The sequence below is a fragment of the Lonchura striata genome, chromosome 3 (assembly GCF_046129695.1).
Source record: "Lonchura striata isolate bLonStr1 chromosome 3, bLonStr1.mat, whole genome shotgun sequence".
NCBI lineage: Eukaryota > Metazoa > Chordata > Aves > Passeriformes > Estrildidae > Lonchura > Lonchura striata.
Genome location: NC_134605.1, coordinates 28,667,622 through 28,682,861, shown reverse-complemented (window position 1 = coordinate 28,682,861; position 15,240 = coordinate 28,667,622).

Below are 15,240 nucleotides of genomic sequence, written 5' to 3'. Positions count from 1 at the left end.
CTGCCTCCCGTCCCATTGGCCGCGGCTCAGGTTCCCCCAGCCCCGGCACGGGGTATAACCGACCCTCGGTCGGTGCCCGGTGTCTCGGGAACGCGCTTCCACAATAAACACGTGTCTGCACCCGAGCCCCGTGTCGCCCTCTCATCTGTTCCTGCGCTAGAACTGAGCCTCGCAGAGCCGCAGGGGAAAGCGGCCGCCGCCTCTCTCCTCCTCCCGCCGTGCTCCCGCAGGCGCCCGCCCAGAACCGGTCTCGCACAGCAACAACCAGAGATCAAGAACTGGGCGACCACTCCCAGGAGACATTTTCTGCTTTCTGAATTTGCCATCTCTTCAGAGTGGTGAAAGAGATTTGCCATCTAGTGTTGTCCTTTTTTTTTTTTTTTTTTTTTTTTGGTGCTGGGGAGTGGTTTTTTTTTTGTTAAATAAAACAGGGTTTTTTCCCACTTCTCTCCAAGGAAATTCTTCCCGAACCAGGTAGGGGGAGGGGCCGTGGGGGGTTGCTTTCTGGGGGCTCCTTCCAGAGGCTTTCTCCCAAATTTGCCCTAAACCAGGACAGGAGTGTACATACTATTGCAAGTGTGGCAGCCTCCAAACATGTATTGCCCCCCTGGGAATGTTCTGGTAATGTGCTAATTCATAGTTTTCTGAGATGTACTTTAAACTGACTGGAATAAACACATGATTTCACTGCCAAAATGCAAAAATTAATATCCAAAGGCTGGACCAATTCCAGTGTAAAGATATAATCCAGAGCACAGTCTTAGGAAATAAAAAACAACAATGCTACTTATTGCTCAGTCTTAATTCTGCCTTTTCAGGATATTCATTACTCAGTGATATTTAAAGACAAAATTGGAATTATATATATATATATATAAAACTCTCTATAAAAATAAGTAAGAAAAAATGCAAGGATACTAAAAAGTATATATTTACTCATCACATTTAAAATGGAAATAGACACATCTGAGACACATTTTGATATTTTAGCTGTATTTAAACCCAGATAGTTTATACAAAGCACACTGAGTATAACTGTTGAAACATTATGGACTAGACATATAGAATTTAATGTTTATGCTAAAAATAAGTAAAACAGGTGAGACTCGGGGTTTTTAACTACATGACATGCTGTGAAAACTCAGAATATCAGGCATGTGCTTGCTAGACAATTTGGGAAGAAAGAGATCAAGTTTCACAACAAATCTATACAGAATAATATAATATTTAAATGACTGTTTCCTTGAGTATTCTTAGAAATGTCACTTGTCTACATTTCCACAGAGACATGCTCAAATCTTTGCCAATGATACTTTAGTGTTGTCTGGAAGAACAGCATGTATATCTGAGGATGAGGAAGGTCTTGTTGAGTAGGCTAAAAGGGTAAGTGTAAGCCTTTGCTTCTTGTCCTGTCCTGGGTTGCAGGTGGTAGCTGCTCAGGACAAAGTGCTACTTTTCCACAGCACAAATGAACACTGCCTGGGCCATTGCTTCTGCCATAGCCTGCAGAGCCACATTCAGAGGCTGGAAATCTGTTGTTTTCTATGCTTGGAGCTGAGCATGTGTGCTATCCATTCTGGGCAGAAATATACCACTGGTAAAATGGGTTATTAGACCAATAAAATCCAATTTGTGTGCTCCTCTGGCTCATAGCAAGTTCTTGTGATTGTGCAGTTCTTCCACATTACTTTTCTTAGATAGTCAATTGACACTTGATGACTACATTTTTATTAGAGGAGCACTATCAGAAAGCACTTGGTCTATCAATGCTCATAACCTCGGCCAGTGCTCCCAGTATGTATCTCAAAGTAACTTTTATTATAGATGTGCATGATCTTTAGGAGCTTTTCAGAACGTTGAAAAATTTACAAAATAAGCAAGAAATTTCTATCGCTTATGTAGCACACGAGAGGGCATCAGTATTCTTTTCATTTCTCTTCCAGCATGGCCATATGCTTGATTTAAATGTAGCTTTTTGAATCTTCTGTTGGGCAGCTGGAGAACTGCTGCAGATATTGTCAGCTTTATTAAAGGCAGCAGTATCAAAAAATCCAGGAGGTAGTCTAATTATTTGCTGCTACTTTGCAAAATCAGTATCAGATACAGGAGCAATTTTCTGGACTGCAGTAATGTCCTGGTTTGAAAGCAAAACCACTGAGAGACTCCAAGTCAGAAATACAATTTATTGGGAAAAGGGGAAAAGGACAAAAATACATGCAATAATACAAAGGGAAAGGCTACTGACAAAGTCAGAATACAACCTGGCCAGTGTGCTGGTAGCAGTCCGAATTGGAGTAGCTGCAGTCCTCTTGGGATGGCAGATGTAGTTGCTGTGTCTTCTCAGAGAACCTGTGGAAAGGCTCCCCTCTGTGTAGAAATCTCCAGTTTTATCCAGGTGGGAATGCCTAGCTCCTCCCCTTGGGCAGAGCATCTCGCGATGGGTCATTATGAGTCACAAGGTGTGTCCTTAATCACCTCCTCCTCCTGGATGGTGTTATCTCTCAGGCATTGATGGGGCCATTAACAACAGATAAGGATAAGGAAAACTGCCCCAAGGCAACTCCTACTCAGTTTTTTTAAAACTTGGACATTATCCACCCCTTTTTCTTATTTCCATCTTCTTCATGATGAAACCTTACACATAGTTCTCACTTAAGACTAAGTTTCCGTGTGGTACACAACGGGTTTGCCCATCCTTCTGCATTACCCACCAAGTATAACCGGGTCCTTGAGCAAAAACAATCCCACGGATGGGTTTGTCTTTGCCTGGGGTGGGATTAATCCAAACAGTCTTTCCTAAAATACCTTTCATATGTACCACAGGGACTTTATCTCCATCCACTGTCTGCAAGGGTTCAGATTGGGCAGGACCAGCTCGATTGATGGACCCTCGGGTGTTCACTATCCAGGTAGCTGTTGACAAGTTCAGTTCCCAATTCCTGAAAGTTCCCCCACCAAGTGCCTTTAGGGTGGTCTTAAGCAGCCCTTTACATCGTTCAACTTTCCCGGCAGCTGGAGCATGATATGGGATATGATATATCCACTCAATCCCATGTTCTCTGGCCCAGGTGTTGATGAGGCCATTCTTGAAATGTGTTCCATTGTCTGACTCAATTCTCTCAGGGGTGCCGTGTCTCCACAAGACCTGTTTTTCTAGGCCTAAGATGGTGTTCCGGGCAGTGGCATGAGGCACAGGGTAGGTTTCCAGCCATCCTGTGGTTGCTTCCACCATGGTCAGTACATAGTTCTTGCCTTGTCGGGTCTGGGGAAGCGTGATGTAGTCAATTTGCCAAGCTTCCCCATACCTGTATTTCAACCATCGCCCACCGTACCACAGAGGCTTCATCCGTTTGGCCTGTTTGATTGCAGCGCAGGTCTCGCAGTCGTGCATGACCTGTGAGATGCTGTCCATAGTAAGATCCACCCCTCGGTCTCGTGCCTATCGGTATGTTGCGTCTCTCCCCTGATGACCAGAAGCGTCATGGGCCCAACGAGCTAGGAATAGTTCTCCTTTATGCTGCCAATCTAGGTCTACTTGTGATATTTTCACTTTGGCAGCTCGGTCTACCTGTTTGTTGTTGTGATGCTCCTCAGTAGCCCGACTCTTGGGTATGTGTGCATCCACGTGTCGAATCTTCACGGTCAGCTTCTCTACTCGGGAGGCAATGTCCTGCCAGATCTCAGCGGCCCAGATGGGTTTCCCTCTGCGCTGCCAGTTAGCCTTTTCCAGCGACTTAGCCATCCCCAGAGAGCATTAGCTACCATCCATGAGTCGCTGTAGAGATAGAGCCTCGACCACTTCTCTCGCTCAGCAATATCTAAAGCCAGCTGGACAGCTTTAAGCTCTGCAAGCTGACTTGATCCACCTTGTCCCTCAGTAGCTTGTGCCACTTGTCGTGTGGGGCTCCACACTGCAGCTTTCCATTTCCGGCTAGTGCCTATGATTCGGCAGGAACCATCCGTAAAAAGGGCATATTGTCTTTCAGTTTCTGGTAGCTCATTATATGGTGGGGCCTCCTCAGCACGTGCCACTTGCTCCTCTTCTTCAGAAGACAATCCAAAAGTCTCCCCCTCAGGCCAGTTTGTTATAATTTCCAGAATCCCAGGGCGATTCGGATTTCCAATATGGGTACGCTGAGCGATGAGGGCAATCCATTTACTCCATGTGGCATCAGTGGCATGATGTGTAGAAGGAACCTTTCCTTTAAACATCCACCCCAGCACTGGTAGTCGGGGTGCCAGAAGCAGCTGTGTTTCAGTGCCAATTACTTCTGAGGCAGCTTGAACTCCTTCATAGGCAGCCAAGATTTCCTTCTCTGTGGGAGTGTAGTTTGCTTCAGAGCCTTTGTAGCTCCGGCTCCAAAATCCCAGTGGTCGACCCCGAGTCTCCCCAGGCACTTTCTGCCAAAGGCTCCAGGACAAACCATGGTTCCCAGCTGCAGAGTAGAGTACGTTCTTGACCTCTGGTCCTGTCCTAACTGGGCCAAGGGCTACAGCATGAGCGATCTCCTGCTTGATCTGAGTGAAGGCTTGTTGCTGCTCAGGGCCCCAGTGGAAATCATTCTTTTTTCGGGTGACCAGGTACAGAGGGCTCACAATCTGGCTGTACTCGGGAATGTGCATCCTCCAAAAGCCTATGGCACCTAGGAAAGCTTGTGTCTCCTTCTTGTTGGTAGGTGGAGACATAGCGGTGATCTTGTCGATTATTTCTGTCGGGATCTGACGACGTCCATCTTGCCACTTGACTCCTAGAAACTGAATTTCTTGAGCTGGTCCCTTAACCTTGCTTCGTTTAATGGCAAAACCAGCTTTCAGTAAAATCTGGATAATTTTTTCTCCCTTTTCGAAGACTTCCCCTGCTGTGCTCCCCCACACAATGATGTCATCGATATACTGTAGATGTTCGGGAGCCTCGTTCTTTTCCAGTGCAGTCTGGATCAGTCCATGGCAGATGGTGGGACTGTTCTTCCACCCCTGGGGCAGTCAGTTCCAGGTGTACTGCACTCCCTTCCAGGTGAAGGCAAACTGAGGTCTGCATTCCGTTGCCAAAGGAATGGAGAAGAAGGCATTTGCAATAACAATGGTCGCATACCACTTTGCTGCCTTGGACTCCAGCTCGTACTGAAGCTCCAACATGTCTGGCACGGCAGCGCTCAGTGGTGGTGTAACCTCATTCAGGCCGCGGTAGTCCACCGTCAGTCTCCATTCCCCACTGGACTTGCGCACTGGCCATATAGGGCTGTTGAAAGGTGAATGGGCCTTGCTGACCACCCCTTGGCTCTCCAATTTACGAATCATCTCATGGATGGGGGTCACAGAGTCTCTGCTGGTACGATATTGCCGACGGTGCACTGTTGTCATGGCAATTGGTACCTGCTGTTCTTCAACTCTCAGCAGTCCCACAGCAGAAGGGTCATCTGAGAGACCAGGCAAGGTATTCAGTTTCCGGATGTCTTCTGTCTCTACAGCAGCTATCCCAAAAGCCCAGCGATATCCTTTTGGGTCTTTGAAATATCCATTTCTGAGATAGTCTATGCCAAGGATGCATGGGGCCTCTGGACCAGTCACGATGGGGTGTTTCTGCCACCCGTTCCCAGTTAAACTCACTTCAGCCTCTAATACAGTAAGCTGCTGGGATCCTCCTGTTACCCCAGAAATAGAAATTGATTCTTCTCCTACATATCTTGATGGCATCAGGGTACATTGGGCACTGGTGTCAACCAAAGCTGTATATTTTTGTGGTTCAGATGTGCCAGGCCATCGAATCCACACGGTCCAATAGATCCGATTGTCCCTGTCCTCTACCTGGCTAGAGGCAGGGCCCCTCTATTCCTGGTCATGGTACACGTTGCTCTCTTCTGGTAAATAGGTTCTTGAGGTTCCTTCAAGAGGATCAGTTATATCATTATTCTTATATTGTCTGGAACTCTGTGTTTGAGAGACTGGAGCAGCATTGACTCTTTTTGTGTTAGGTGTTCTTTTTAGTTCACGTACTCGGGCTGCTAAGGAAGAGGTGGGTTTTCCATCCCACTTCCTCATGTCTTCTCCATGCTCCTGAAGAAAAAACCAGAGGTTTCCTCGTGGAGTGTATCCTCTCTCCTTGGCTTGGGAGCGCTGGCTCCTAATGTCAGAGATTCTTCTTGGTTCTGGTGAAATATGGTAGCCTTCTTCCTTAAGTTCCTTTTTTAGTTTCTTATGACTCTCTTCAATCAAGTCCCGGACTTGCTCAGCCAACCTTGTTTCCACGGACGAGACATGGGTACGAAATGGGGCGGTGACCGTATCCTCGTAAATTCTTAATTTATTGGCTAAGACGCCCACCCTGTCCTCGCTTTCTCTCCACTGCAGTGTTGCCAGGTAACAGGAGTACATCTCTGGTCCAAGCCGTGTAAATCTCAACCACATTTGTGATGTGCACTGGACACAGTCTGGACTCTTAGGAAATCTCTCATCTTCTGCGAAAATTATTTCCAACACAGCCAATTCCCTCAGGCATCGGATACCTTGTTCCATGGTATTCCATTTTCCTTGGAGCACCTGGAGGTCTTCTTTACAAAGGTATCTGTCCCTCACACTTGCGAGCAGTCGCCGCCAGAGGCTGAGAGTTTCCTGGGTTCTTCCAATCCCCTGGTCAATGACCACATCCCGGGATAGTGATCCCAGTTGTCTGGCCTCACTTCCATCCAGAATGGTGTCATTGGCTGCAGCGTCCCAGATGCGGAGAAGCCAGGTCAGGACGGACTCGTTCATCTGGCGGGTGAATTATCTCCGCAGGTCACGCAGCTCACCCAGGGATAGAGACCGAGTGATGATCTCTGGTTCCGTCTCTTCCGCTGGGTGCGAGGGTCCTGCAGTGTCCTCATCAGTCACTATGTGGACTGATTTGCTCCTCGATTTCTTCTTCTGAACGGGGGCAACTACTATGGGTTCAGGCTGCTCTGGTTTGGTGATGGTTTGTGTGGAGATGCTGATGGCGCTTTTGGTTCCTTCCTCCTCTGTGCCGGTCTGTGTAGACATAGACACTTTTGCTTTGCTTTTTGTTTTTTCTTCCATTACAGTCTGCATAGACACGGACACTGTTGTTTTCCTTTTGGTTTCTTCTTTCTCTATGGCAGCCTGTGTTGACATGGATGCTGTTGTGGTATTCTGTACGGACATGGACACTGCTGCTTTCCTTCTTGTTTCCTCTTCCTCAAGAAGACGCTGCACCACACTATGTATGTTTTGCTGCACCACACTATGTAGTGTTTTGTTTCTAAGCATGTTGCAGATTGTGCACAGAAGACAAAGAAGAACTAACAACAACATTATGCTGTCCTTGGCATCCAGAGGGAACTTAACATTTTCAAAAGCTGCTGTGTCAAGCCTGAAAGGTTTGAAAACATCAATCTTTACCCCTCCCCCCAGGGGCTGGGTGAGGTTGCTGAGGCCCCAAACATAGCAGCCTAGATTAGGACAAGCAAACAGAATTGAGTACATATTCCAAATGATGTTCATTGCCTCAGAGGTCATAATGCAATAGACATAGTAGACCAATAAAGCAATTCTCATACCATACCCTGGTCTACACATGAGCATTACAATTGCCAAATAATTCCCCACATTCGGGAAAATATAGAGAGCTAGGTATAAAACCCAAAAAAGCATGTTAAGCATCATAGTGAAGAGGTACCCTCTACAATACAAGATTGTAATTCTGACTTCTCTCAGTAATTTCTTGCCCCACGTTGGGTGCCAAAAATATGTCCTGGTTTGAAAGCAAAACCACTGAGAGACTCCAAGTCAGAAATACAATTTATTGGGAAAAGGGGAAAAGGACAAAAATACATGCAATAATACAAAGGGAAAGGCTACTGACAAAGTCAGAATACAACCTGGCCAGTGTGCTGGTAGCAGTCCGAATTGGAGTAGCTGCAGTCCTCTTGGGATGGCAGATGTAGTTGCTGTGTCTTCTCAGAGAACCTGTGGAAAGGCTCCCCTCTGTGTAGAAATCTCCAGTTTTATCCAGGTGGGAATGCCTAGCTCCTCCCCTTGGGCAGAGCATCTCGCGATGGGTCATTATGAGTCACAAGGTGTGTCCTTAATCACCTCCTCCTCCTGGATGGTGTTATCTCTCAGGCATTGATGGGGCCATTAACAACAGATAAGGATAAGGAAAACTGCCCCAAGGCAACTCCTACTCAGTTTTTTTAAAACTTGGAAAATGTTTGTTTTTTTTTTTAAACTTGGACAAGTAAAAACAATCCAAACTTTCTGCAGTCAGATGTCAAGTAAGGATAATTTTAATAAACACTTTGTCAGTAAGTGCTTTTTTTACTGATAAACAAACCTCTTTAACATTTTTTTGTGGCATGCAGTATGGTGTAAAACAGTGGATAGGATCACCTTTAGAGTAGTGCATGTGTTGTGGCTGACTGTGGCTTGATAAAGTACAGAAGGCATGGAAAAAGCAAGGTGAAGAAAATAGGTTAGATACAGAAGTCAGCAGAACTTCAGTTTTGTCTTTTACATAGAGAGGCCAAAGGTGTCATGGTGTTAAAACAAGGCAGGTACAGAGTACAGTGATGATGCTAAAAGTGCTAGTGCAAACATTGTGTCCAAAGAAAATACTGAGAGACAAAGTTTCCTGTGAGATTTTCAAAGATACAAAAAGCCAGACAGAAGAGAGTTAGTTGCTCCCAGTGAAAGTCTACAAAGAAAGCCATTGCGTAAATTTATAGGAATAGCTGAGGGCATCAAGGAAGATCAGTGTAAAAACTGAGGAGATAAAAAATCTGTGAGGTAGGTAGTGGTAAGACATGAGGGAAATCTTGGATGGGATAAGCATTTGAACATGCAGTTTTTAAATCAGTTGAATAAACCATTAGCAGTATTCTTATATGCCAGCATTTCTGATTTGAGTAGCCACACTGTACTATGCAGGAGCCAGCAACTGGCAAAGAAAACATGGACCTTTTCAGGTGTAAGATTCCCCAAAGTGCTCAAACTGGGAAAAAAAAAAAAAAAAAAAAAAGTTGTGCCTTAAAAAAAATTAAGTAGCTGCTCTTCTTTCCTTCTGTAATCTAGTAATCTCATTCAGGTTTTTAATTTAGGCAGGTATAAATGTATAGTTATGTCTGTGGGCAGGGGCATGGGGAACATGCTCATTTCTGTTTCCTCCATATAAGTACTTGTAAAGATGAATTACTATTTTTAGCTATGACTTCCATATAATTTTCAATGAACATTAGGCTTCTCCTAGTCTGAAAGATTAACTAATAAAATATTATCTGCTATTCCAGATAGTTCTCACCAGACAAAAACTATTGTATGCCAAAAAATTACTGTTCCTGCATCAATATCCTGTCAACTGCCTTAATAAAGATTGTGTTCCTTTGCTGTCCCCAAGGATTTTTCTGTGGGAGATTGATTTCCCTCTGCTCTGTGTTTGGGGTTTTAAGAATCCCCTTGTTTGTCACACACCTTATAAAGGCTAAGTAACAGCCTTTGTAATTTTGCAAAATGCCTGAAGGAATTATTTGTTCATCTCTTCAAAAGACTTTGTATGATGCAAGACATGAACAGGAGTCAATAGCAACCCCAGCTTTAGTTGTTTCCAGGAATATGAGACCCAAGAAGATTCTCTTTCTTGATTCAAATGTTAGCTACTCCCAGAAAGATTGCTTTTCTAGTGAACATAACTGTGGCCACCCTGGACCTTTGTCGCACAGGGAGGACCACTGTAGGGACAGTTGACAGGAGCCCTGGATAGTTAAACTCTCTGTTTCACTGAAAGATGGGATGACACACAGGTAGCTTCAATTCTTGAGAGTTTATTGGAGCAACTCAGGGAAGTGGGAGACAACCGCATGAGAGGGTAGCTGACTGCAAGAGCCCCCTCCCGGGGAGGGGTCAAGTTATATAACTGGGGAAGGACAGGAGGGACCAGGGTACATATGGACCAATAGGGAAAGAACTCGGGGGAGGAGCAGGGATGGAGTGACATGAACTGAACCAGTGAAAACAAGGGGAAGGAGTGATTAACTGCAGGGAACCAATGGGGAAACAGAGAACAGGGAACTTTCCAGAACGGAGGGATGTCACAAACATTGATTGACATAAACCGGGGAAGGTACAACAGGTGATGGACATAGGGAGAGGTGGGAATCATATAACTGTGGTCTCCCAAGGCTTCCCAGAGCAGCTTTCCCCAGGACCCCCTCCCACACATAACTACTACAAGGTATCTGATTTTTGATAGGTTGGAAGAGACCTCAAAGATCGAGTCCAACCCATGCCCTAACACCTCAATTATACCATGGCACTGAGTGCTGCATACAGTCTTTTTTTAAACACATCCAGAAATGGTGACTCCACCACCTCCCTGGGTAAACCATTCCAAACTTTTTCCAAATACCCAGCTTATGTTTCCCTTGGCACAGCTTAAGACTGTGTTCTTTGGTTCTGTCAGTTGTTGCTTGTACATTGTTGGTTTTAGTACGATGCTCAGATTTGAACTGGAGAATCTTGGAAGGGCAACCTACTTCTTTAGGTTTGATTCTTGTTTTTTGTTCCCGTTCATAATTCCCAGTAATATTTAATGAGGGAGATGAGAACCATGAATTTGAAATTATTGCAATGTAGCACAAGTGCATCACTAGATGCACTTATATTTTGGGAATTCATGACTGTGGAAAGAAACTACTTCCATAGATCAAAATAAAGAAGTATATGAATGGGCTTGAGTTATTTATAAAGTTAGATATTTAATGTCATGGGCAGCTGATCAGTTTATATCATGGTAGGCTACTTGGCCCTGATAGTATAATTTCTTCTAATGAAAATAATGCTTGAGCCAAAATAATGGGAACCCTTACCTCTTATCTGTACAAACTGCTCCAGGGCTTGTCTGTCCAAGCACGTGTAATTCTGCAGGAACTTCAGCTTTTCCAGCTGAAACTAGTACCAAAAATGTGTTTCTGCCTGCTTCTCCAGCAGCTGGAACACCATAGCACCCAGGAGGAGGTAAAAGAGGTACCCCATTACCAGCAGTGGAGTCCAGGTGATCTGCCAGCTGTGCAGGAGGGGCATGCTGATGATCTTCCCTTGCCAGTCCCTGCTCAGCACTTTGTGGGTTACTGTTCCAAGATGTGACCTACCCAAAACACCAGGAATCACACACCCATGTTCCCAGCTACTGCCCTGGAGATTTTTTCAATAAAACAGCAGGGTATCAGGGCTTACAAAATGAGACTAACAGAGAAATTCTATCCCTCCACATCTGTTCTCTATTCAAAATAAAGGGTGAACATTTATAACTTAATAAGACTGTGAATCATATTGTCTTTCTTCTATTAGCTTTTATTCAAGGATATCAATAAAATTAATAAAGCCCTCCCCAGAAGAAAATAAACTATGGAGCTGAATAAATAGAGAAGTGAATAGCTGCTGTCTGTACCATACCAACATTGCTGGCACCAGTAAAACCAGCATGGTGAAGCCTAGAAACATCCTGAATTCAACTGGGTCACACAAAAGAACCTCTTTCTTTTCTAGTCCTAATAAGATCAGTCCCCTCACTGCCTGGCCTACCACTCTTGAGCCTTATCAGATGACTCTAAGCAATTTCTTGTTTTCTTATCTATCTGGATTTTCCAATCTTTCTCTGAATTGGATGCTTTTGAATTAGGTCCTGTGAAGTTAAAGAATTGAGACAGCAAGAGTGCTAAATTCAGGAAACTTATCTATTTTGGGTTTTTTTTTTTTCACTGAAGAGATAAAAGATGTGTCTTCATGCCTTCCAACGTGACTTGTGAATATCTTGAAATATATCTCGGTGCAAGTACTTTGCACACGTTTAATACTATAGTCATTGGCTTTGCAAATTTTACAGAACTGCAGCATTGTGTGTTTTGTAGCTTCTAGGGAGGGGTTTCTAGGCATTGAGAGTGGGCTTTGTCTCACCTAACTTTAGACATCTACAATTCATCTAGCTCTCCTAAATAGTCAATAGAAATACAAGTACCTACACAGATCAGGAGGTGAGATTCATCTTCTCATGTGTCTTTCAAAGGGCTATGTGTGAAACAGATTCTAGTCAGAACTGTGCTCAGTACAGTCTATAAAGTTGAGATAGTTGATAATTTTATTCTGTAGTAATATCCCCAGAGGCTGAAGGGTTCTCCATGCTCCAGTGCCTACCAGTCTTCTCAATTATTCCAATCCTTGAGTTGAATCCTAGCAGAATCAAGTTTTCTCCAGGTGACCTTTACCAGAAGAATCAATGTTAGATGGAAAAATCAATTACTTTTCTGTCAATTTAATAGAAAGGGATTCTACAGATGAAGTTCATTTGCTTAGGTGAAAGAAATCATATTCTTTGTTGATGGCAAGAATTGCCCAGCATTGAAAGCAGAAAGAAGCAAAAAAGCAAGCCAATAAATGAGCAATACAGTCAGCAGAACTTCAAGAAAACCAGTGAAAAAATATTTGCTTGATATATGAGATGAATCTGAGATCTACATCTAGAGTCCTTAATGATGCATTTCTTTCACATTTAAAATATGAAAGAGGTTAAAATAATGATATAAAGAATTCATGGCTTTCAGTTAGACTATTTCTTTAGCAATATCATGTACCATGTGAAAGCATGTTTAGATACTTACTAGCTACCCATCAGCATTTTTTGCATTTTTATAGCCTTTATAATCTGTAATTTAATATTTCTTGGGTCAATTTGGGTTTTTTGCTAATATTTGCACAAGCGGGTTTTTTTTTTTTTTTTGAAGACTGGGAAAAATTTTCAGAAATGGTTCAGTTGGCTGCTCTATCATTTAATATTAGAAAGCATTTATAGTGTTTTTTCTGGAAGACAAACACACTAAATCAAAGAGTATTCTCATTATACTTCTCCACTATTTTTCCCACCATCAATCAAAGACAATTTTCTATTCTTTCCAGAATCCCAGAACACACTGATAATTTACCAAACAGGGCTTCTCATCAGACTTTTAAGAGCAACATGCTCCTGTGTTTATTTCTGCCATCTTGCTTGAAGGGCACTTACCCCACTATTAGAATTTAGACTTGGAAAAAAAAATATCATCTCCTCTACTTATTTTTCTAGTGAATCTACCGTGTACTTCTTTGTCCTGGTGAATTAATTTGTTGCTCTGATATTGATTGTTACAAATTTTGGTTTCCAGTCTTGGTCAGAAAAGTCAAAATATTTTAGAACAAAAAATGCCATATTCACAAAGCAAAGGGAAGAATTCTGCTAGAAATGAATAGTTAGTCATAAGTATCTAGAAACAAAGGTGTACAATTACTTGATTCCATCTGAAGAGTTGTTTCATGTTGCATTCTAGGCATGAACTTCTATCAAAACTGTTGTACATTTGATGTACTTCCCAAAACAAAACCTAACTATCTCCTGATAGGGTTAATTAACATACTAAGTAAGAGATAGATCTTGTGTTAGAAACAATAGCAAACCAAGGGAAAAGCCCCCAAATCCACAAACCCCAAAAACCAAAACCTTAAAAGCTCAAACTCACAAACTAACTACCAAAGAAACAGTTTCTTTGGTTGCCACTTTTACACTTCTCTTCCACAATGCAAAGGTAGCTCTTGGCAGTTGAAGGTGTAGAAAGTAGCCAAGTATTTGAAACCATGTTGCTACTGAAAATATTTTGGCCTGAATATTTTTTCTAATATGATTTTTTCTTCTAAGTAAGTAGCGGCCCTTTCTTCTATGAGTTATAATGGAAAACATTACTTGTCATTATTTCTATGGTTTTAATCAACTTAAGATGGTTTGGTTACAGGAATAAAATACTCATCTTTATTGATTTGTATATATGTGTGTATATATATGTGTCTGTACATGATTGTGTAAATCAGATCCTCTTCTTTTAATTTGTTTAGTTTGTTTAATAGACTTTTCCTAGACTCCAAATTTCACAGGTCTATTTTGACAATCACTTTTAAAACATAGCTGAAGAAGCGATCCTCCCAATCAATTCGTAACCATTTACTTTTGAAAAGTGGATTTTCATTGAGTCTAAATACCCAAGGTAAAAGAGCCACATTTTCCCCCTGAAAGTCAAGTTTCGAAGGGTAAAAGAAAGACATTCAGGAGAACAGTGTTTATTCTAGATCATTCATAGGATTGATTGGATGTTGTGATAGACAACTTGACTGTTTCTGATGAAAAGGTTATCAGTTTTCCAAAGGAGAAAGGAAGAAGGATAGTGGGAAAACCACTTACTTCCCTTGAAGCAATTGATAGGCAAGTTCCTTTAGTCACTATTTAGTGCCTCTGCAGTCTTAGCATAAGAAGTTCTCCCTATTGTAAAAGAAATATTTAGAATAAATAGAAATATCTGGAGAAGGTAGTTTCAAGACATGTGCTCTTAATCACTACTTAAATGAAGGTTCAAATGAGCTTCCAGCTCAATCGCTTTCTGCCAGATGAGGACAAAGAATTGTAGGGATGTGCAGCAGCCCAGCCTCTGCTCTGTTCTCTTCAGTTACCAGCCTTTTAAGAAATTGTCATTTCTAGCTGAATTTCTAGTGCACGCTTTGCATAGATGTTGCATATGCTGTAGTTGCAGATTTAGAATGACTATTTTCTTTTATAAGCTAGAAATGATGGACAAGGCACTATATATGCTCAACATGTTTTTTTCACACCAAATGACTTGAAATTATGTTATGGTTCATCCATTTGAGAAACTTGCAAGTACTAATCCAGAAGGCTTGATAGGAACTTGGATACACTGTGGGTTCTTTAAGTGCCTCCTGTGAAAACCTCCCCTCCCCTCCCCTCCCCTCCCCTCCCCTCCCCTCCCCTCCCCTCCCCTCCTCTCCCCTCCCCTCCCCTTTTTTCTCTCTCTCTCTTTCTTTCTTTCTTTCTTTCTTTCTTTCTTTCTTTCTTCCTTTCTTCCTTTCTTCCTTTCTTCCTTTCTTTCTTCCTTTCTTTTTCTTTCTTTCTTTCTTTCTTTCTTTCTTTCTTTCTTTCTTTCTTTCTTTCTTTCTTTCTTTCCTTCCTTCCTTCCTTCCTTCCTTCCTTCCTTCCTTCCTTCCTTCCTTCCTTCCTTCCTTCCTTCCTTCCTTCCTTCCTTCCTTCCTTCCTTCCTTCCTTCCTTCCTTCCTTCCCTCCCTCCCTCCCTCCCTCCCTCCCTCCTTCCTTCCTTCCTTCCTTCCTTCCTTCCTTCCTTCCTTCCTTCCTTCCTCCCTCCCTCCCTCCCTCCCTCCCTG